This window comes from Pleurodeles waltl, chromosome 10 (genome assembly GCF_031143425.1).
Source record: "Pleurodeles waltl isolate 20211129_DDA chromosome 10, aPleWal1.hap1.20221129, whole genome shotgun sequence".
Lineage (NCBI taxonomy): Eukaryota > Metazoa > Chordata > Amphibia > Caudata > Salamandridae > Pleurodeles > Pleurodeles waltl.
This window is the reverse complement of record NC_090449.1, coordinates 863,494,528-863,518,574: the sequence shown is the minus strand read 5'-3', so window position 1 is coordinate 863,518,574 and position 24,047 is coordinate 863,494,528.

Here is a 24,047-nt window from a genome sequence, read left to right as displayed (position 1 = left end):
CCCGCCCCCCTCGCGCCCCCATTTGCCGCTCCCTCCCGCCTCCCAGCTGCTCCTCCCTCCCCCCTCCCTTCTTAATGGCTGGCGCTGCGCGTCCGGGCGCAGCGGGCGCACCGCTGGCGCGCCGGAGGCGCGCCAGAGGCAAGCCCGTCTGCGCCCGTCCGCGCCTGGACCGCGCCCAGCGCCACACCCCCTGGCCCTCGCGCCCCCCGCATCCGCTACTCAATCGACGAACTCCGCGCCTTCAACCCCGGCCCCTCCACTGAATGCTGCCGGGCATCCCCGAAGCACACTAAAGGACCTTTTTCCTGCCGTACCTGCAACTTCTTCTGCATCAGAACGACCAATCCAACTACTGAAACATTCAACCCCAACCACCTGAACTGCATCCTCATCAACACCCGCTCCGCACGAAAACACGCCATCGAGCTCTGGGATTTGCTCGACACCACTGCTCCTGACGTGGCTTTCCTGACCGAAACCTGGTGGAACGACTCCTCGTCTCCAGACATCGCCATCGCCATACCGGACGGCTACAAAATCACCAGAAGAGATCGAACCAACGGAATCGGCGGCGGAATAGCCATCGCTCACAAAGCTACCCTCAAAATCCACACCCACTCGGACGACACCCTCAGGACAGCCGAACACCTCCACTTCCAGATCCACACGGACCCCAACACGACCCTCAGAGGAACCCTCATTTACCGCCCTCCAGGACCAAGAGCCCCCTTCAGCGACACCATCGCCGACCTTGCAAGCACCCACGCCCTCGCCTCCCCGGATTACATCCTCCTGGGAGATCTGAACTACCATCTGGAAAATGCCAACGACGTCAACACCGCATCACTGACCTCCAACCTCCTCAACCTCGGACTCCGCCAGCTAGTCAACACGCCCACCCACATCGCCGGACACACCCTTGACCCCCTCTTCACCTCAAGCAACCACATTTCCTTCAGCCACACCTCCGAACTCCACTGGACCGACCATCACTGCGTCCATTTCACCTATAAGAAAACCACAGAGCAACACCGCATCCAGCTACCTCCCCACCGCCGCTGGGGCAAAGTCACCCAAGACCAACTGACCAGCACCCTCATCAACAACCTTCCACCCGACGCAACCGACCCGAGCACAGCCGCCATCAACCTCCATCAATGGATCTTCGACTGCGCCAACACCCTTGCCCCTCTCAAGAAACCCACCGCCATCCAAGGAAAGAAAAAACCAGCCTGGTTCACAGATGATCTAACCACCTCCAAAAGCATCTGCCAGAAGCTCAAAAAGAAATGGATCCAAGAACGCACACCCGACAACCTCGCCGCCCTCAAAAACGCCAACCGCGAACACCACCAACGGATCCGCATCGCCAAGCGCGCCCACTTCACCGAACGCATCAACAACAACGCCCACGACTGCAAAGAACTCTTCGGCATCGTGAATGAACTCTCCAATCCAAAAGCCAACTCCAACGACATCCCGCCCTCCCAGAAACTCTGCGACGACCTCTCCACCTTCTTCCACCAGAAAATCGCTACCATCCACGACAGCTTCAACACCGGTCCACCGCCAGACCCCATCCCCGACGTCTCCTCCCGCGACTGCCGCCTCACCGCCTGGACCCACGTGGACGAGGCAGAAACCATAACAACCATGAACACCATCCACTCAGGCTCCCCCACGGACCCCTGCCCACATCATGTTTTCAACTCAGCCAACGCCACCATCTCCCCCGAACTCCGCAAGATCATCAACCTCTCCTTCACTTCTGCCACCTTCCCGGACAGCTGGAAACACGCAGAAATCCAACCCCTCCTCAAAAAACCCAAGGCCGACCCCAACGATCTCAAAAACTTCCGTCCGATCTCTCTCCTCCCTTTTCCAGCGAAAGTCATCGAGAAGATCGTCAACACTCAGCTCACCCACTTCCTCGAAGACAATTCCATCCTGGACCCCTCACAATCCGGATTCAGACGAAACCACAGCACTGAGACTGCTCTCCTCGCCGCCACAGATGACATCAGACATCAAATGGACAACGGCGAAACCTCAGCCCTCATCCTCATCGACCTATCAGCCGCCTTTGACACCGTCTGCCACCGCACCCTACTGACCCGCCTCCAGGAAGCCGGCATCCAAGATAAAGCCCTCCACTGGATCTCATCCTTCCTCTCCGACAGAACGCAGAGAGTCCGTCTCTCCCCTTTCCGCTCCAAAGCCACCAACCTCATCTGCGGCGTCCCCCAAGGATCCTCCCTCAGCCCTATGTTGTTCAACGTCTACATGGCCCCCCTCGCTCAACTGGCCCGCCAACATCATCTCAGCATCATCTCCTACGCCGACGACACCCAGCTCGTCCTCTCCCTGACCAAAGACCCGCTCACCGCCAAAACAAACCTCCACGAGGGACTAAAATCCATCGCCGATTGGATGAACAACAGTCGCCTGAAACTCAACTCCGACAAGACGGAAGTCCTCATCCTCGGGCGCACTCCCTCGGCCTGGAACGACTCATGGTGGCCCTCCGTCCTCGGACCCCCGCCCACCCCTGCCAGCCACGCAAGAAACCTCGGCTTCATCCTGGACTCCGACCTCACCATGTCCAAACAGGTCAGCGCCGTCTCCTCCTCCTGTTTCAACACCCTTCGAATGCTCCGCAGAATCTTCAAGTGGATTCCAACAGAAACCAGAAAGACGGTGACCCAAGCCCTCGTCAGCAGCAGACTTGACTACGGCAACGCACTCTACACAGGCATCCCAACCAAAGACATCAAACGACTCCAACGTATCCAAAATGCCTCCGCCCGACTGATCCTCGACATACCCCGCCGAAGTCACATCTCCCCTCACCTAAAGGAACTCCACTGGCTCCCGGTAGACAAGAGGATCACCTTTAAACTCCTGACCCACGCTCACAAGGCACTTCACAACACCGGACCCTCCTACCTCAACACCAGACTTAACTTCTACACTCCAACACGTCAACTCCGATCCACCAACCTCGCCCTCACCATCGTACCCCGAATCCAGCGCAAGAGATCCGGCGGCAGATCCTTCTCCTTCCTCGCCGCCAAGACCTGGAACTCTCTCCCCACATTTCTTCGCCAGACCCAGGACCTCCTCGCATTCAGAAGGCTCCTCAAGACCTGGCTCTTCGACCGCTAAATCAGCAGCGCTCCCCCCCCCCCTCAGCGCCTCGAAACCCTGACGGGTACATAGCGCGCTTTATAAATGCTATGATTGATTGATTGATTGATTACATTCACAGGGCTCTTTTTGTGAACTACATAGTTGAAGTTTGCTGTGAGCCTGGGCTGCCAGAACCCACCAAGGACAAAAATATAAAGGGCAAAGTGCAGACTTGTGGTGTTACCCCTCTTCTACTTAAGGTCTGTAACTATGTGGTGTTTGTATATGTTTTATTGTTGTTTAACATAGATGTTATCCCATGCCTTTTTAGCGATACCTAGCAGAGCAAAATGCATGTGTTTTTGTACAGGTTATTATGAGACATACATTTATATGGTGTTGGAACCGGTGTTTAATGTATAGAGGGGTACAGTATTTTTAAAAGTGCAAAAACATGGGGTTGTGGTAAAAATAGAAGTGTTTAAATGTATAGACCAATATACATGATGATTGAATGTTTTCTAATATTGTAATCCCCAATGGCTATGTAGTTTAGGCCTGTACATTTTTATTACTCTGATGTTTTTTGAAAAGCTTTATCAGACCATGTATGCTTTTAAAAGGTTATTAGCAGTGTCTGCTTTAGGGCTGGTGATGCTGTGGATTGGGTGGCGACAGCCGCACTCGGTATGTTTAGCAATAACTTGTGAAACTAACAATCTAAAAACACATACTGAAAATTGTCTTTAGGATGCATCTACAAAGCTAAGGTACAGCCTGTAATTAACATTCATGCATGAGTTATGCATCAAGGTTGCTTTGACTCACCGTAAAGTAGGGTAGAGTTTAATACGTCTGTTGCAAAGAACAGAACTATATTTCATATGGATAGTTGCCAGGATAGGTAAAGTGTGCCTTTAAAAGCATTTTAAAATAATACAAATGTGCATGCAAGGAGGACTATAACTATGTGGTGCTTGTATGTGTTTTATTGTTGTTTAACATAGATGTAACATAGCTATACCTAGCAGAGCAAAATGCATGTGGTTTTGTACAGGTTATTTTGAGACATACATTTATATGGTGTTGAAACCGGTGTTTAATGTATAGAGGGGTACAGTATTTTTAAAGGTACAAAAACATGGGGTTGTGGTAGAAATAGAAGTGTTTACATTTATAGACCAATATTCATGATGATTAAATGTTTTCTAATATTGTAATACATGGCTATGTAGTTTAGGCCTGTACATTTTTATTACTCTGATGTTTTAAATTGTTTTGTGTTTTATATTTTCAATAATTACTGTAATCATATGGTATTACAAGGACTGTTAATAATATAGTAATGTGTGTAATTAATGCTGTGAACGTTCTAGAACCAGTTCCTTAGAGTTTATGGTATACATCAGCACCTCCATGTGGTCTTTTTTGATAAACATCTCAGGGTAATTGAGAAATGTAAACATTAGGTTTTTTTCTGGCTTGTACTATTGAGAACCTATGTATGGATTGCAAGGATACTTAACAGCTAGCTTCATGAGCGAGAATGCTTCAAATGAATTTTATTTTTAAATGTATATGTAAAAAATCTTGAATGTGACTATGTACTAGTATATACATCTAAAAGTGTGTGTATACCATGATAATTAATAAGGCTTACAGTCGTGAGGATAGGTAACGCTTCAACTAATATTTATTTGTGTGGCTACCTTGCAAATATGAATGTCGGATAAAAAAGCATTAGCGGCTAAAAGTCCTCTCAGTCTCTTCTGTTCATCGGATCCCCAAAAGCCAACGCTGTCCCCAGTGGAAATGAAGGCCTTGCAACAGGGTATATGGATCTAGAGACTTATATATCAGAGATCCGTGTCATCGGGCGTCCTAAACAAATCTGTCTTGATTGTTATTTTTTTATTTTACCATTAATGGCTTCCTATGTGTTTGGGCACTTTTACAGGTTATGATGCGGAACTGCAGCTTGCGGTTGGTCCTCAGCAACAAATTCTCCAAGCTCAAGATAGTCCAACCACAATGTCTCAGGATGCAGCTTTTGCAGGTAAATAAAAGAAGTCTTTATATAAACGTTGTGAAACTTAAAATGCCCCCATAAAAATAAGATAGAAGGAACCCTCAGAAATGTTATATAGTCTTTGTATTAAATTGTAAATATAACATAAAAAAAAAAAATTATCCCCAGGCCCCCTGTGGTACAAGCGACCCCCGTGGTAACAACCCAGAATTTGGTAGGGGGCATTAAAAAGACGGTCCGCAAAAGGAAATCCCCAGCGTCTAAGGAATGTCCACCTATAAGGAAAAGCCCCTCACCTTGGAACACCTCAGATGAGTCTTTAGAAACTATAGAGCCAGATGACTTCAATCCTTAGTGTGTCTCAAACCTCTTTCACCTCAAGATATAGCGGCTATAGCAACACCTAATATGTATTTTGTTATCTTTACATCCTAGAGTCAGCACAAAAGAGTTCTGAAGAGTCGGTCATCAGATTAAGCGGACTGCATCGTCTTTAAAGGACAATGTAACCCTTCAAAACCCCTTGGCACCAGCTGCGTCTGTGAACAGCGCAGGACCCCAGGACAAACAGTGGTGAAAACTGTTTGTAATAAACACTTTTAACTTTTCAACAGTCGTCAGTCATCTTTTTAAAAATAGTTTTAAAATGTGTGGTGAATAAAAAATGCACAGTCTGAATTTGCTTTTTTATTGTGGACAATTATCAGTACAAATAGAGCCGCTACAAGGCCTTACACTTTTGACAAACACCGTATTCTGTTTTAACAACGCTCGACATAGTCCTTGTGTTTTCATTCACATATTTCATAACAATACCATTGTTGTTTACTAGATCGGCGGAATAGAGATTAAAAATGTTAATAAAATATATACAATGTTCCCCACATGTGATGGCTAGAGAATCCTGTACTCACAGCTTGTTATACTCAACCGTGGACGCTGCTTTTTTTACATATTTGAATATTGGTTTTGTATAAATGTTCTGCTTGGGGAACTCCGCTAAACTGTCAAACACTATAACCTTGTCTACATCCAGAAAAGAGACCATCCAATGTGAACCACCCTTGTAATTCGGGTCAGTGTTAAAGACTAGGGTGCGGGGACTTTCTAGGCCTATCTCCCCCGGTAGCCCATCGCTAGGAAATACACCTAGAGAGTATTTCTTAGCATATTTATGCCTGCTTAAGAAGTTACGTATCTGCACAGTGTCCATTTTACAATCTTGTAATGATAGTCAAACATAATCTGTCAGGCGTGATTGACTTAAATGACACTGTCGAATACAGAGAATACAACCATGTTCACATTGGCAGCCAGCGCCTGTGTAAAGCATATTTCAGCTTTTAGATTTCCGTTTTTGATCAAGTTGTAGTGGTCACCGTCTTCCATGTCAGGAGTCAGGTGGAATACAAACAGCGTGTAGCCGGCCCCATACCCCCTCTCTTGAAACAGTGACTCCTGAGTCATGCAGATGTTTCCCCGTTATTGAGACCAGACCGAGATATTCCCTGACAAAATTGGATATTCCAAAACTCAGGGTGAATGGTATTGCGGGGATAACAGCTCCCTCATGGACAAAAGCTGCGTAGTTGATGTCATAGTGCTTGAAGTTGAAAGGGTTAGAGGTATAGAGCCCACTAAAAGCTATATTGTCCACAAACCCCATGATGATGAGTTTCGGGAGTTGCCCCAGAAATAGATTTTGCTGCTGCGTTAATCTAGTACCGGCGGGGATGCTGAATATCTTCAGAGCCACTCTTTCAATGGCATACTTGGCGTTCGATAGTTGGCAAGCTTCCGCGTGGGCCAGACTGACACTCAGTGACACTTTCACTTTCTTTATAAACAGGCTCGCAGACAATATAACCAGTTTATACTGCTCCGCATCTCCGCTGATGAGACAGAACACACCCTTGTTGCAGTTGAGTTTGACCATTGACGAGTAGCTTATCTTGGAAGAAAAGGTTTGAATGTATGCGCTCCAGGAGGTCAAACTGTCTACTGCCGGCGGCGAAGCTGGCTCTTTTATTAAAACCATTGTTGCCCCCGTCCAACGCCGTGCCCTCAAAATGCGCTTGAGTATCTTTGTAGAAGAGCCCCACTGAAAGCTGCGTGTCCAGGTCTTCGTGACTGTAATTTAGAATACTCTCTATGTAGGCCCTGTAGGCATACATGTTACCACTTTGCGTGACGAGTCGATCGCTCAGGTTAATGTCCACTTGATTAAACATGGTTTCGACAGGGTAGGCGATCGGCGCCACTTTAGCATCAGGCCTCGATGTTGGTGCCATTCGGTTTGGTTATTTTGCAGATGAGTCGTCGCAGAGTGTTGTTGAGATCCAAATACATATTCGTGGACCCTGACACATAAAACTCTATTGGTGCCAGAGGCGTCAGAGCGGCTAGAGGCGATACTTCCATTAAAAAACTGTTCTCGATGCTGGTCTGTGTTGGTTTAAGAGAAAACAAATCTAGCTCAGATTTGGCGCATTCATCCGAGGCTCAGTGTATGAAGGCCATGATAGCTGATTTAAAAAATATTCGCATTAGAGCATGTTATCGTCTTCTGTCTTATGACTCTTCTTTTGTGTGGGTCTTTTGAAGAATTCCTCCGTTTTTATAGGACATTGGTGGGCTCCTATGCCTCAAAGCCCTTCGCTTCCTTTTAACACCTGCACACGCATTGTACAACAACCCAGCTCCTTCTTGGGGCTGTTTGTTCAAGCGCTCGAAGACAGCTGACGTTACAGAGCCCACAACATCATGGGCTATGTTCGTAGCAGCCGATAACATGAGGTTTTGCAACTTTGTACCCTCTTCTCAAAAAAGGCATGGCTCTTCTAAACAAACTCCGAAAGAAGCCCCCTTAATCCGGCCCGTACATAACAGGGGCCCCTTGAAAGTAGGTCCTCCATAGCTGGCCTGAACTCTATAATAGTCCCTGTACATAGAGGGATACCCGTATGTTTTCAGGATGACCATCGCAACTGCCTAATAGTCACCGACGCGCCCTTAAATGAAGCTTAACAATAACTTTCCCGTATTTAAAGGCCACCGGCTCTGACTGATCGTTTTAGACCATGATGTTATAGTGTCGAAATGTTTTTGGGAAATTGCCATGTAGTCGGGTTTGTGATGTTGTATATTAACTATTGTGTTATTTTCTCACATCACCGGGACCCATCTCAACATTTAAAAATAACTATCCCCTCTTCTCTGAGGTTCTACAATGTCGCTATACACGTAGAGTGTATAAAATCTGCTGTTAATATCAGGACAGGTAGGGTCTGGATCCACCTGTCTTTTCACATGTTGTACGGTCCCTAAAACCCTTTGTAATTTATCGGTACAGGTAAACCTGGTATCGAGCTCCGGGGCTTTAAGAAACACTTTTCTTCTAATGTTATCTGACACCAGATGTATATTTGCATACTCTTCAGCACTGGCTATGCCTCTGTTGATGGCGTCCACCACTGCCGCGACGGTGGTGTAATACCCGTGTGGGAAACTCACGGGGAAGCTCAAGCAGTCCTGAGAGCGTTTTATGATAAATTTAGCCTTGTGCTTTGTAAATGTATTCCACGTTCTAGGGTACTGTATATCCTTTAGGGCTACCTCCCAGTACCCTTTCAGGTTCACCGGTTTAGCCAGTTTCACTGTTTAATTAGAAATCTGATTGTCTGGGAACATGTCCTTCGGGGCGTTGGACGGTAGCATAATATAAAAAGGTGAGGTCTCTATCTAGGCGCTTACAGCACGACCTCGCACCCCGTGCAGCGAGCTGTCCAAAACCCAACCGTCAAATTTCTCGGGCCATCCCCAACATTTGACCAGCGCCTGTCTCTTAGCTCTGCTGCCTTTCCTTTTCAGAACATTTTCAAACCTGTACACCCTGTTCGGATCATAGGGCACTTTTTGTAACTCTTTGTTGTAAAAGACACCTGTTAAGTTTTTCCCATCGTAGTCCTTTAACTTGTAAATATGTACCCCTTCCTTAAATGCTGTACTTTCCATTATAAATATCTTGTCGCTAAATGTCTGTTGGTAGCCTTTGGTGAAGACACCCTTCAACTTTGAAACCCTGACATGATCCCCTTCTTTTAAAACAGGTTTCTTGACCTTCGCAGTGAGGCGACTCCTGTACACATTTCTCCACACCATTAATGAATTATCAGCCGTTACCTCCACGGGAGACATTTTGATGGTCCTATGGTAACTGGAGTTATAAACATCTATAAAAGCCTGTAGAACATCCACGTATCTGTAGGTATTGTTGGCTGTGAAATATTGCCACATCTTTGATTTTAAAGTTCTGTTAAAACGCTCTGCAACTGCCGTTTTTACCTCAGTGTGCGTTACAAAATGCTGAACAGCGTGCTGCTTTAATAATTTCTGAAAAGGTTTGTTTAAAAATTATTTTCCAGTGTCTGTTTGTAGTTTTTGAGGTACTCGACCTCTCGCGAAGATGACTTTAAAGGCAGTGGTGACGCTGGTAGCACTTTCATCGTTTAACGCTTCTGCATAGGCGTACTTGGACAATACGTCTATGACTGTTAATATATACATTGCGCCGTTGTTATGCTTTGCTGGATCTTAAAGACTGATTATGTCAGCCTGCCACTGATAATCAGTCAATCAGTCAGTCAAAGATTCTTTATTCGGCATAATGCCATAAAAGTGCAAGAAAACACATTTACAATAAATATAAAATATTTAAAATGAGGTAACAATATCAAGCTTAAAAACTGTAAAATTCAGCACTTAATTAATAAACATTTCCTTCCACCAATTCATACCCTTTCCTAATTGCAAATGCTGATCTAAAAACGTTTAAAACAGAATAACAAACTTGAATGGATGACAGTTTTTGAGCATACATCAGTGCGTCGTTATGGGAAACACTACGTAGTTTCCAGAAAAGAAGCAATATAAAAGTACATCTAGGAACCAAATAAAGTGGACAAAATAGAAAAAAGTGACACGTGCTTTGCTTAGAAATAGTATTGCAAGGACAATGCAGGAGCACTTTTTGCCAAGTGCTTTGCTTAGGAATTTAGTCTGAATAAGACAAAAAGAGAGTATGATGAGGAGCTTGGGAACCAGGTTAAGAAGGGTTCCATCAAAGTCGTTGTTGAAATCTGAACATAGGGATCAATAGTTTTCAAATTCAGAGCCCCCTATAGTCTCAAATTCGAGATGTACTCGAAATATTGAGTTTTGAGCAATACCTTAGCATTTAAGGGCAGGGACTCTGGATGAGTAAACATGCTCTCCATGCCTATATTCCAAAATGAAGTTTGCAGATAGATAAACCACGGGATTCTGTTAAGATTGTCCAGTTGGATGCAGGCAGTCATACAATCTTGTACCAGACTAGCCGCAGGATTCGCCCAAGATTTCAGCCAAATCAATCTTCAATGTGTCGTAGTCCCAACTCTACGTAACAGATGATATTTGCTACATTCTTTGGAACCAGCAATAGTCTATGAACAAATTGAGACCTGTATTTATACTTTTTTAGCGCTGCATTTGCGTCATATTTCGACACAAAACGGCGCAAATATGCAAAATACAATTGTATTTTGTAAGTTTGCGCCGTTTTTGCGTCAAAATGCGGCGCTAATGCGGCGCTAAAAAAGTATAAATATGGGCCTTATTCCCTATGCGTTGAAGGGAATCTACTTTAGTCAGGCCCCACAAACCCGCCCCATAAATAGTTGCTGATACACATTTAGCATCATAGAACCTAACAATCTGGTCGACTGGTCTGTGGCCTAATTTGCGAACAAAATGAAATATTGCTTCTAAATTTCTCACCTTTTGATGGTCCTTGATAGTGACATGAGAATTCCATAGCATAGAGGAGCTTACATGCAAACCTAGATAACAGAATTCTTTAACTTTGTTTATATTTTCTCCCATAGTAAATCGTTAAGATCTAGTATTTCGGGAACCAACAGTCATAATAATCTAGCTGCGCGCTAACAACTGTGCCCCTACTCTTAAAATACCTCCCGGCTGATTTGTGGAGTGAATACACCTGTTCCCCCCGATAACCAAGGCTTCACCCCTGATCGGTTTACAGATTCATTTTCAACTCGAGACCTTCTAAACAGAGCTTTGGCGTTTCTGAAGCTTCCAACCCATAGTGTATCGTAATAAAGCTTTCTAAAGCAGCCCCCGTCATGCTGTCACACACCGCAACCACGAAATGAAAGACGTTTGTTTTGTGTAAGGTCGTTTTATTAAACATAAAAAAAAAATTGTGTCAGCACAACATAAACACAGTGTACTTGACATTTCGCGGTACATAGCTTTTAGCTGTCAACTGTGCTGGACACTGTGAGGCCTTTTGACTACATATTCATAGTACGCCACATGTTACACATATTACTCAGAGCACTTCCTTTTACTAGGGTGCAGCATCACAAGCTTTGATATTTTTATTGCTATACACTCAATAGCTCTAGACATGACTTCCCGCTCCCCCACCTATAACTCTGGACGCTCAGGATACTGACCGCATTCAACAGTTCATACAGATCTAGGTTCTAGGTCGGACAATACAGAACCTTTATTTGTGAAATAATCTTCAATCATGAGTTCCCAAGCACGGCGTAGCCCAGTCAATGGTGAAAGTCTTAACAGTCTTTGTACGCTTTCCAGTATTTATCCGTTGCTGGTAGCCATGCTGCTTTGATACACCAGTTGGCGATACACACAGGGCTGTCACACTGCAACGTAGCTGGAGGTTCCGAAATGTTCAGATAACGCAGAGTCACCGGGTGTATTTCAGCTATTCTTTCTTTAACCAGCACATATATCAATCTCCCGGTACAGAAATACCCTAGGTGTAACTCATAGAGATCTTGCACCGCAACACTCTGATTCTCGGCCCCTAAAAGTGAGTAAGTATGTAGCATTAAATAACACAGTTATGGTCCGCTATCCACGACCTCTGTATTTCTTTGTTTTTTAAAACAACTTTCGTGGGGCTAAAGACCTCATTCTTCTATTTTTATAATAAAGATCACACATTCATCTTTCTATGACCCTTTCTATCAAACTTCTGTCAAAATAGGTACACAGCCCATGCAGGGCTCAACAGCGTATCGCATCTCATTGACCGCGGCTGCCAAGACCTTAATCATATCAGCGTGGACACCTTTCTTCACAGCTGACAACCCGTACACCACCCTTAACAACTTATATACCTTGTTCAGGTCTAATCAGCTACATATGTGTCGAATTGTTCTTGCAGTGTACGACTCGTATAGACAGTCATGAGCCTCCTGCTATGGCTTTTTAATTTTATGCCCGTAACATAGGTTATAATAGTCACGTTTAACACATGTGTTCACAATGGTCGCCGCAAAATCTTTAACAAGCCATATGGTGTCATAGGGTACGCCCGGAGTTTCCTTTTCAAAATCGTTGCTATTGTAAGTGCAAACACATTTCTTACGCTGCTCTTTGTTCTGGCTTGTAATACTTTCAGACTGTCTGGAACAGCATAAGCAGTAAAAATTTACGTTGTTAACCTTTAGCGTCTCTTTCTGCAGTTGTTTTCTACGGTTCAAAAAGAAAACAAAAGACAAACTATTAGTTAAAAGTATGATATCAGCATATACATGATAATTGCCTGTAGAGTTTTTACTAATCTCAGCATTTTCATTACACTCAGCGGCTGCTCTGAAATCTTGCAAGTCGCATAGGTCCATTGGTATATAAGCGGCTTCGGAGTTTACACTTGCCGGCTGTACAACAATTGCCTCTGGATGAGGGTCCTCCTGAAAGCCCATGTTTTCATAGACTGGCGAATTCGGTGGTGGTACACCTCCTTCATCATCTTCAGTGTTGATGAAGTTGATTGCATCTCTTAATTCGTCTTTCAAGGCTTTGCTGCTGCTGCTGTCAACCCTAATAGGGGATATCAGCTGCAGCAAATCCTTGAGGCTTAGCTTTTCAAGCCGCTGGCAAAGTTCCTCTTGAAAACCGGTAATGTCGGAACCCCCATCTTTAGGGGCAGTCTGCTGTGCATTCTCATCCAACAGAAAAGGTGTTAGGGTCCGATAATATCTATTGATAGTGTTCTGGGCCCCTGAGGAGGCAGCTTTTCTGGTAAGCGGATTGTATCTCTTCATATTGCCTTGACAACCTATTTCAACAATGGTTCACGGTTTGGCATGCTGCTCTAGCCGGCTTCTTATATGTATTCTATGGTTCAAAAAGGGCTTACGCCTCTACAACACATAGCGGTCACATGCTCTCCTTGATAGCTCTTATACGTTGATGGGGGTTACATGTGACGCTAACCATATGTCACAACCTTTGCAGCATTTGCCCAGCCCCTCTTTTTGAATTAGCCAGCGGTGTGGAGGTTTGGCCTTACATTCCCAATGCTCCGCTCTGTGAGGAGGCCCCCAAGCAGCCACTTGGTCCTGAATGTCTGACATGTCCAGACCTGTCCTCTTAAGCTCTGAAACAGGTTGAACACCAGCAGGGCCCTCATTTTATACAGCCCATAGACCTAGACACAGGGGCTAGGACCCTGGCACATGACTAACATGTGACCCCATGATGTCACAACCCATGTGACACACCTACACCTTCGTCAGGGCCTACGTCAGCACGGGGCGGGGCACCCACGTCATTTCCTCTGTCACCATGGGGCATGGTACCCGTCAAAAGCTTGCATCAGCTTGAGTTACTTGCATCAGTTTGAGTTACCTATTTGCCTAATTTATTGATAGTCCTTTAGTTTTTGGTTGTAAGAATCTTTTGTAGAACAGTCAAAATTTGCATTTATTATTTTCCAGTATGATCAAGCAAGTCTTGCCACAAGACATTTAGCAATTTAAAAAAAAAATTTAAACATCCAAAAAGTTTGTGCAATGTTCCTGTAGAGCATTCATTATGACAGTAGAATTTTGTAGTTTTTAACTAGTGCTATTTTTTTTTTAATCTGCATTTCAGAAAAGCTGCTAACTGAAGCACTATGCTCACTATTGCAGTGTTTCCTGCTCAGATTCTGACGTTTCGGTGGCATGGAATGCACGATATCCTTAAAAAAAGAATACAAGACTACAGAGGCATAGACGCAGATGTAATCCTCGGGTAAATTAATTTGTTGTTAATTCTAATAAGATGTCCATCTGCATCCTGGGTTTTTTAAAGAACACTTCTAATAAGTGTTTAGTTGAGAGTTTTTCTTTCTATGTGGCTTTTAAATACATTACACATGCACAGCTTTACCATTCTTCCCCTTAAGTTTAACAGGGTACATACATATACACTGTACCACGTTTTCCTTGTAAAAGAATGCTAAAATCCAAAACACAGAACTTTTTGATCACAGTTTTCATAAAGATGTTGTTATTTTCTAACCTATTCAAATTTAATTTGTTCAGAATTTTGTTCCACATAGTTCGAGAGTGTGCCATTGCTGCACCTTAGACAGATGTCACCCTAGCTAATTAATCATGTTTGACATTAAGGAATCAAAAGGTAGCAGCAAGGCTTCGCTGATATTTCATCTGTGGGACTGAATTTGATTCTTACAGCAAGTTGTTTTTCATAACAAGACGATTACAGGAGCTATTTGTTTATATGATCGATAGCAGCATCCTCTGCTTTGAACATGGACCACCATTTTCTCTGTTGATAGCTTGCACATCTCCTTATATCTTTGTACTGTAGAATGGAATTAGCATGGCAGATTTAAATTAGGATGCTAAATAACTATATTTTCATTTTTGGCTGCATATAGAAGAAGAAGGTAAATTGATGTATTTCAGTTATATACAGGGCCACTTAAATTATGTGGCAGGAAAAGGCCAAATTATGAAGCATGGTTGACCAATTTAATGTGGCAAGAAAAGTCAAATTATGAATTTACACTGACAATAGCTCAAACTTAAGCAAATGCGAGACCCATTGCATCACAAATGGTTGTTGTTATTTAGTGTAAATCCATTCAGTAGTTTTTGAGATATTAAAGAAAAATCTAATTTCTATATATAGGGACGCAAAGGCTCCGTGAACTCTCCTGACCTCGTTTTGAGATCTGAATGACTGCCAACACTTCAACCAGAAAGTGTTGGCAGCCACCTTCGGATTCGGCTTGAGCTGAGTCCCTGAAAAAAATATTTAAAAAAGAAAAGGGGCCAGGGTATGGTCAGCCTGAGCCCCTAGCCTTGGTCTAGGGGTCCCCCAGGGACTCCGCCAGGGCTAAAAAGCATTTTTGTTTTAAAATCTTGCCAATGGTTCTGAGATTTTTTTTTTAAAGTGAGGTCTCCCATGCTTTTCCTTGCCCACGGACAGTCCCCAGCTCCTAGGGGCATTGGGGGGTGAAAAAAGAAGTAGGGTGCTCTTCAAACCCCCATGGTCCACCACCTCCCTGAATCACAAATTTGTTTTTACAGGGGACCACGTGCCCCAGGGACCACCACCTCCCTTGGGCAAAACATTTATGTTAATGGGAGGCCGTATGGCCTCCCCGCAGCCCCAGGGACTGCCACCTCCCTGGGGCTAAATATGAAATAAATGCATGAGGGGCCCACATGGCTCCCTCGCAGCCCCAGGGACAGCCACCTCCCCAGGGCAATTCAGTCAAAGTAAGGGGGGGCTGTGTGGCCCCCACAGTCCCAGGGGACCGCCACATCCCCAGGGCTGAAGTAAAATAATGAAAGGGGTCTGTCGTGGACCCCTGGCCTTGGGGACCACCACCTCCTCAGGGCTAAACTAAGCATTGGAGAGGGGCCATGTATGGCTCGTACAGCAATACATGGCCCTGGGGGACACCACCCTCCATGGCCGGCTCCTGCTATGTCCCAGAGTGCCCACCCCCGCACATAGCTGTTTGCTCTGACTTGGCAGGAGCTTTGACAGCTCCCGCCAAGTCAGAGCAAACACTCTGGTTTCACCGGGTGAGAGCTGTCAAAGTGCTCCCACGTGATGGAAGCAGAGGTTTCATCTATTTCCCTGCCTGCAGATATGCGGGCAGGGAAAGAGATGAAACATGTGCTCTTGCACACAGGGAGCTGCATGCTTAGCAGCTCCCTGTGTGCCATAGCAATGCTGACTCCCGCAGGAGGCAGGGAACCAGCGGGACCACAGGGGCCTTGAGGCTCCACTCGTGATCCCATTGCACACTGGGTGCACACTTTACCACTGCTGATCAGTACTAAAGTGCAAGTGCTCCCTGTGTAAATTGTATTGGTCATTGGTTTACCCATGATTGGTGTTAGACCTGACAGCCTAAGGGTGGTCACCCCTAACTTTTTGCCTGCCTCCCTCCACTTATTGGACACTGTTTTTGCTGGTTTTAGGATTCTGCGCACTGTACCACTGCTAACCAGTGCTAAAGTGCATACGTTCTCTCCCTTAAAACATGGTGACATTGGTTCATACCCAATTGGCTTATTTAATCTACTTGTAAGTACACAGTAAAGTTCACTACATGTGCCCAGGGCCTGTAGATTAAATGTTACTAATGGACCTGCAGCACTGATTGTGCCACCCACATAAGTAGCCCCTTAACCATGCCTCAGGCCTGCCATTGCAAGGCCTGTGTGTGTGCAGTTTCACTTCCACTTCGACTTGGCATTTAAAAGTACTTGCCAAGCCTTAAACTCCCCTTTTTCTACATATACGTCACCCCTAAGGTAGGCCCTAGGTAACCCATAGGGCAGGGTGCTATGTAGGTAAAAGGCCTGTGTAGTTTACATGTCCTGGTAGTGTAGAACTCCTAAATTCGTTTTACACTGCTGTGAGGCCTGCTCCTTTCCTAGGCTAACATTAGGACTACCCTCATATACTGTTTGAGTGATAGATTTTGATCTGAAAGGAGTGACAAGATCATATTTAGTATGGCCAGAATAATAATACAAAATCCTGCTGACTGGTGAAGTTGGATTTAATACTACTATTTTAGAAATGCCACTTTTAGAAAGTGAGCATTCCTCTGCACTTAAAGCCTTCTGTGCCTTACAATCCACATCTGGCTAGGTTACTTGACGGCTTCCTTGTGCAGTTCACTCAGACAACCCCAAACACAGGATGCTCAGTCACACCTGCACACATCTGCATACTGAATGGGTCTTCCTGGGCTGGGAGGGTGGAGGATCTGACGCTTGCATCTGAAAGGACAGTGGGTTGCGCCCTCACACCATGGACTGCCAAACCCCCTACTGGGTCCCTGGCAGACAGGATGGAACTGAGAGGGGACCTGGTGCACTTCTAATCCACTCTTTGAAGTCTCCCCTACTTGAAAGGCACATTTGGATATTTAAACAGAGCCTCTGACCCTACCAACTCAGACACTTCTGAAGTTAGACGCTTCTGGACAAGACACCTACTAGGGAAGAAACTCTGAACCAGAACCTGCAACCTGCCAAGAGAAGCTGCCTGGCTGCCCAAAGGACTCACCTGACTGCTTTTCTGCAAAAGACTGCTGCCCTGCTGTTGCTCTGCTGCCTTGCTGCCCTCTGACTCTGCTAAGAAGTGCTCTCCAAGGGCTTGGCTAGAGCTTGCCTCCTGTTCCTTGAAGTCTCAGGACCAAAAAGACTTCCTCCTGCAAAGAACTCCTTGTGTGGCAAACATTAGATGCACAGCCTGCTAGAAACGGCGCACAGCCTGCATCGCTGTGAGAAAATCACTGCACGCCGAACCGGAACAACGCAGCCCGGCTCCCGAGAGGAGATCGACACAGTGCCAGCGTTGCGACCGGAACTTCGACTCACGGCCCACTGGATCGATGCATAGCGAGCTGGAATGACGCAGCCTGACTTCCGACGAGAAGAATCATCGCAGCGCCTGCGATGCGGCAGAAATTTCCCCGCATCGCCCACCGGATCAACGCAGCTACTGTGACTTCGTTCTGCACGCCCAGGATTTCTCTTTATCATCCCCGGGGCGTCCGAAAACCCCGCAACTCGAAGAGGATCCAAGTCAGCATGCTGGAAATTGACGCAAAACCTTCCTTGCATGGAAATTTATTGACGCATCGTCTGTGTGCTCCCGGAGAAACCAATGCACACCTCCCCGTTTTCCACACATCTCCTCCTCTGCAGTCCCTTGCGGACAATTTGAACGCAAACCAGGTACTTTGTGCTTGCAAGAGACACTTGTTGCTTTTTGAAGATTAAAGACTCCTTTTATCATTCTCTAAAGTGATATTTTAACATGTACTTGATCGTTTTGACCTGCGTTTAACCAGGTAAATATTATATATTTTTCTAAACACTGTGTGGTGTATTTTTGTGGTATTATAGTGTCTTATTGCATGATTTGTTGCACAAATACTTTAAAAAAGACAAGGGTACACAGTTCCAAACAATTCCCATTTTCCGCCATTCACTAACTGGCATTTCTACATTTAAAAGATCTCGGCAAAGAGCCCCCACGAGGGGCCCGTCAGGCATTGCAGTCCCGGCCTGACGGGGAGCAAAAGCCCGATGATGAAGCATGTCACCATTTGGTGAGTGAGGGCTCTTGTTCTAAATCAAATTGATTCTTTGGATCCTGTGGTTTCTTTAGAATCTGTACAGAACTCATTGTTTGGAACTGTGTACCCTTGTCTTTTTTGAAGGTTCATGGGAATATCGTACACAGGACCAGTTCAAAACACTCCCGATACACTAGCCCTTTCTTTGTTTTTGGCACAAATACTTTACACATTGCCTTTTAAGTTAAGCCTGACTGCTCAGTGCCAAGCTACCAGAGGGTGGGCACAGGATAATTTGGATTGTGTGTGCCTTACCCTGACTAGAGTAAGGGTCTTTGCTTGGACAGGGGGTAACCTGGCTGCCAACCAAATACCCCATTTCTAACAATTGGCATATCTCATTTACTAATAAGTCCCTAGTAAAATGCACTATGTGTGCCCAGGGCCTGTAAACCAAAAGCTAGTAGTGGGCCTGCAGCACTGATTGTCCCACCCATATCAGTAGCCCTGTAAACATGTCTCAGACCTGCCACTGCAGTGTCTGTGTGTGCAGTCTGACACTGCCAATTCGACCTGGCAAGTGTACCCACTTGCCAGACCCAAACCTTCCCTTTTACTACATGTAAGGCACCCCTGAGGTAGGCCCGAGGTAGCCCCATGGGCAGGTTGCAGTGTATTTAAAAGGAAGGACATGTACTGTTGTGTTTTACATGTCCTGATAGTGAAATACAGCCAAATTCGTTTTTCACTATTGCAAGGCCTGTCTCCCCTACAGTTTAACATGGGGTCTGCCTTTGAATACCTTTTAAGCACATTTCCATTGGGAGCAGATAGAGATGTGGAGTTTGGGGTCTCTGAACTCACAATTTAAAAATATATCTTTTGGTGGTTTGTTTTTAGATTGTCTGTTTAAAATGCCACTTTTAGAAAGTGGACATTTTCTTGCCTAATCATTCTGTGCCTCTGCCTGCCTGGGTCAGATTGGCAGTTGGGCTGTTTGTGAATTCCCTCTAAACAGTGACACAAAGGGAGCTGAGGTGTGTCCTGCATATCCTGATGAGTCTCCTGGGCTAGAGTGGAGAGGGAGCACCTGCACCTGAAAGGGCTATGCCTGTCCTCACACAATGCAGTATCCTGCCCACTGGAGTATGTCTGGGGCCAGGCCTGGGCAAGGCAGGATCTGGTGAACAACAGAGACCTTCCTTTGAAGTTTGCGTACTTCAAAGGCCAGAACTGGTTTAAGTGGTGGACCCAAAACCCCAGACTTTTAGAACACCTCTGGATCAAGATGAACCTCTGCCAAAGAGAAGAGCTGAAGAGCTGGAGGAGGAGTACTGCCCCTTTGCTGTGTCTGCTTTGCTGGGTTGGCCTGCAGTAAGACTGGACTTTGCTGTGTATCCTGCATGTGAAGTTTCTCCAGGGGCTTGAAGTAGAGCTTTGCTCCTGTTGGAACTCTCAGGGATAATAAATACCTCAGCATTATCTGCCTACAGCATTAGAAACTGATTAAAGGGTCGGCGTGGATGCAGGAGTTGACGGTTCATGGTGGGTCTACATCCTTCTGGAGAAAAGGTGCCCATGTGCAGAGAAATATGTCAACTTGGTCAGGCAAGTTGTAAATGATACGTTCGTACAACGCAGTTTGGTACATTGCCGAAAGCCAGTTATTGTGCGTGGGAAGTTTAGGGGAGTGCCAGTGTCTAAGTATGCAGAGTTTGGCCGTGGCCAGTGCTGTATGAAGAAGGCGCATTTGGGTGCACGTCAAATCCGGGGAGCCTGTTAGGTCATCGAGGAAAATTAGCAGGTGTGGCATCTAGTTTGGCAGTGGTAACAACTCCTGTAGCGTTTGCCCTACCACTTCCCAATAGGGCATAACTGAAAGGCAATTACACACAATATGCAAAAGGTCACATTGTGCTTGTGGGCAACGCCAACTTTGTGCATGAGGCAGGAGGCCTGCCATCTTCAGTTTAGCAGGCGTCCAATACCAATTGTGAAGCGTTTTAAATAGACAGAATTTCATCTGGGCTTCCTGTGCTCCTCCATCACGGGCTTCGAGGAGGTCTGCCAAGTCATCCTGGTCGAATTCCACATGTAGCTTTCATTGCATATCATTGCAGAGTCTGAGATTATGGAGAAGGGGTAAATAGTAGAGTGGGCGGACCAAAAGGGCATGGATGCCAGACATCACACTGCGAAAGTGGCCCCAGGTTCTGGGATAGGAGACTACCGGTGAGGACGGCAGAGATCAAGGGTGGGGCCCCAAACTATGGGCGAGACAGTGGTGGAGTTGAGTATACCTCCAGGCTCGCTGAGGGGGAGATCATATTCCTCATGGATCACAACAAAGGATTTCAGATGTCCGTCGGTTAGGACCTGGCCCAGGTGAGTGATGCTGGCCACACGCCATACTCTCCAGTCAAGCATCTTTCCACCAATCCTTAATTTAGTATTACCTCATAATGGGGTATGTTCATGGAGGTGAGCATCCATTCCGAGTATGTTATGAACTTCTTTCCAGGTTTTTACCATAGCTTGCACCATTAGATTATTGGGATGTGTTCCAGACTTCCTGTCTCCATAAAGGTGGCTCACCCCAAGGACACTTTAGTAAGGCCTGTTCCATTTATACCCATTGTGGCGAGTCTCTCGACCCAGGAAGCATGTATGTCAGTTGTGAGAGGTGCAGTGAAAGTGCATACGTCTCCACTGAGGGCATGCCTAAGCCACCACAGGAGTGGTGGGCCACTAATTTGGTTTTGGTTAAGTGGGGTCTGGAGGACCCCCAGACGAAAGAACGTATACTTCTATCTATAGAGCGCAAGAGAGGGAGGGGGATCAGCGAGGGAAGCATGCTTAAAACATAAGTGAAGCAGGGTAGTGTCACCATGTGCACTGCTTGGACTCATCCCCAAAGGGAGAGGCCTAGTTTAGACCACTTGGCAAAATCCAGGTGTGTGCACGCTAGCAACAGGTCGAGATTGTCTGTAATCATGCGATCTAGACCTCTATTGATGTAGATCCCTAGATAATTAAGGCAGGAAGGTGTCCAGCGGACTGGTATGCCCACAATGGCCATCTTTGTGGTGACATGGAAAATGGGTAGTGCCTCGCTTTTGACCCGATTTACTGTATATCCCAATAAGGCTGTGAAATTAGGGAGGATGTCCCGTAGGCTTGGGATTGACTGCGTAAGATCCGTGAGAGTAAGTAGGACGCCATCTGCATATAGATATACGGTAGAAGTGCCACTCAGGAGGGGGATTCCCGATATGCTTGGGGTATGCCGGATCGTGTTGGCCAGCGGTTCCATGCCCAGAAGTAACAGTAAGGGCGATAGCAAACAGCCTTGACAGGTCCCGCGTTTGATGGGAAATGGGACCGAAAAGAAACCTCTGCAATTCACCTGAACGGTTTGCGAGTCGCAGAGCCAGCGAACTTTGGTGATGAAGTCAGCACCCACACCAAAGCGTTGCAGGACTTCAAAGAGGTACCACCATTCAATCCTGTCAAATTCTTTTTTGGCGTCCAGGGATAAAACGAGGGCCTCATTCTGTAGGTCCCTTGCTGACTATAAGGTATGCTGCGAGGTACAGAGATGATTTCTGGATGAGCGGCTGGGCACGAATCCCACCTGGGCATGGTGGATAAGGGAGGGGATGACTTTGCACAACCGGGCTGCCAGTACCCCCTCTAGGACCTTAATGTCTCAGTTCAGAAGAGAGATGGGCTGGCAGCTACTGCAAAGGAGGGGGTCTTTTCCCTGCTTGGGAAGGACGGTGATGGTTGCTTAGGTAGAGATGGGGCCCAAGGTGCCAGTACGTGCCATGTCCTGGAAACCCTCTTACAGGGAAGTGACTACATCATTCCCCACCCATTTGTAAAATTTTGCGGGAAACCTTTTCCCCTGGTGCTTTATGATAGGAGAGGTTAGAAATAGCTTGGGCGATCTCATCCTTGCTGATTTCAACCTTCAGTAAGCTTCTGCCTTCTAAATTGAGGTAGTGGGACGCCCGCTAAGAAGGCTGACAATTACACTGAGTCTTCTGTGGTTTTGGGAGTGTCAAGGGAGTGGTAGAAGGCTGTGAATTCATTGGCGATGTCCTGTGGGCATGTAAGGGTGTCCTCAGTCAAGGAGTAAATGGCCAGTATAACAAGGGTTGCTTCCTGTTGGTGCAGTTGCGCCACCAGAAGGCGGCCTACCTTTTCTGTGTGCACATAGTGGCGTCCCTTCATTCTGAAGAGGGCGTACTCCACCTTGGATGTAAAGATGGCATTGAGGTCCATTTTGGCCCTCTCGAGGCGACAATGAAGGGTGGGAGAAGGATTTGTGGTATATTGATGCGTGAGGACCGCTATCGCATCCTCTAGATCTGCTTGTTGTGTGTGCCTTAGGGCATTTGCAATGACCGCGTCTCTCAATAGTTGGCCCTGGATTGTTGCCTTGGCTGTGGCCCACAAGACTCTGCTAGAAATGACTGCGTCTCTATTGTCTTCTAAATACGTTGCAACATGAGATCTGAGTTGAACCTTGACCTGTGGCATGCAGTAACGTGAAATATTAAAACACCATGGTTTTTGCCCCAGTTCAGCGAGCCCCAATTTGAAGGTGAGGAGCACAGGAGAGTGGTCGGAGAGGACGCCCACCAATATACGGGAGTCCTCAACATGGGCCACTGTTCTGTGGGTTACCAGCAAATAGTCTAATCAGGAGTGGGTATCGTGGAGCAGTGACATGAAAGTGTATTCCCGGTCTGAGGGATGGGTGAGGCTCCAATGGTCTGTCAAGCAATGGTATGACATGGTATCATCCAGGAGCGCCCTGTCGGCTGCATTGCAATGATCTAGGGGACCGGTGCAGTCAAGGATAGGATCACATGCCAGATTCCAGTCCACCCCCTAGGAGAAAATGCATGGTCCCTACCTCATTGAGGAGACGATTAAATTGAAGGAAAAAGTAATGCTTAGTCCCCACAGGAGCATAGACGGAACTGACACATACCACATGGCCGCCTCTCTTGACTTTAACGAGAACGTAACAGTCATTCGGGACTGTCCAGGTTTTGAGGCTGGTGAGGGGCAAGGACCTACGTATGAGGATCGTTACTCTGCATTTCCTGGACAGGAGTCAGGAGGCACAGTAGTTGGGCAACTGCTGTATATCACCTGCCCCACCCAGACGAGGCGCCGTTTCTCGGATTCAGTCAGGGAAAGGTGGGTTTCTTATAGGAGAGCTATGTCTACTCTCTGGGATTGAAGGTAGGCCAGGACCTTTTTCCATTTGATGTCGTGGTTGAGGCCATTAACATGCCAAGAGTTAATGGACAATGGTCGTAGATCCTGGAAGAGACACCGTATGGGTGGGGAGAGGTCTGAACCAGGGGTGGAGAACGAGGGGAGGGGACGGGGTTTCACACGGAAGAGGCCCCTCGGTCACAGGAG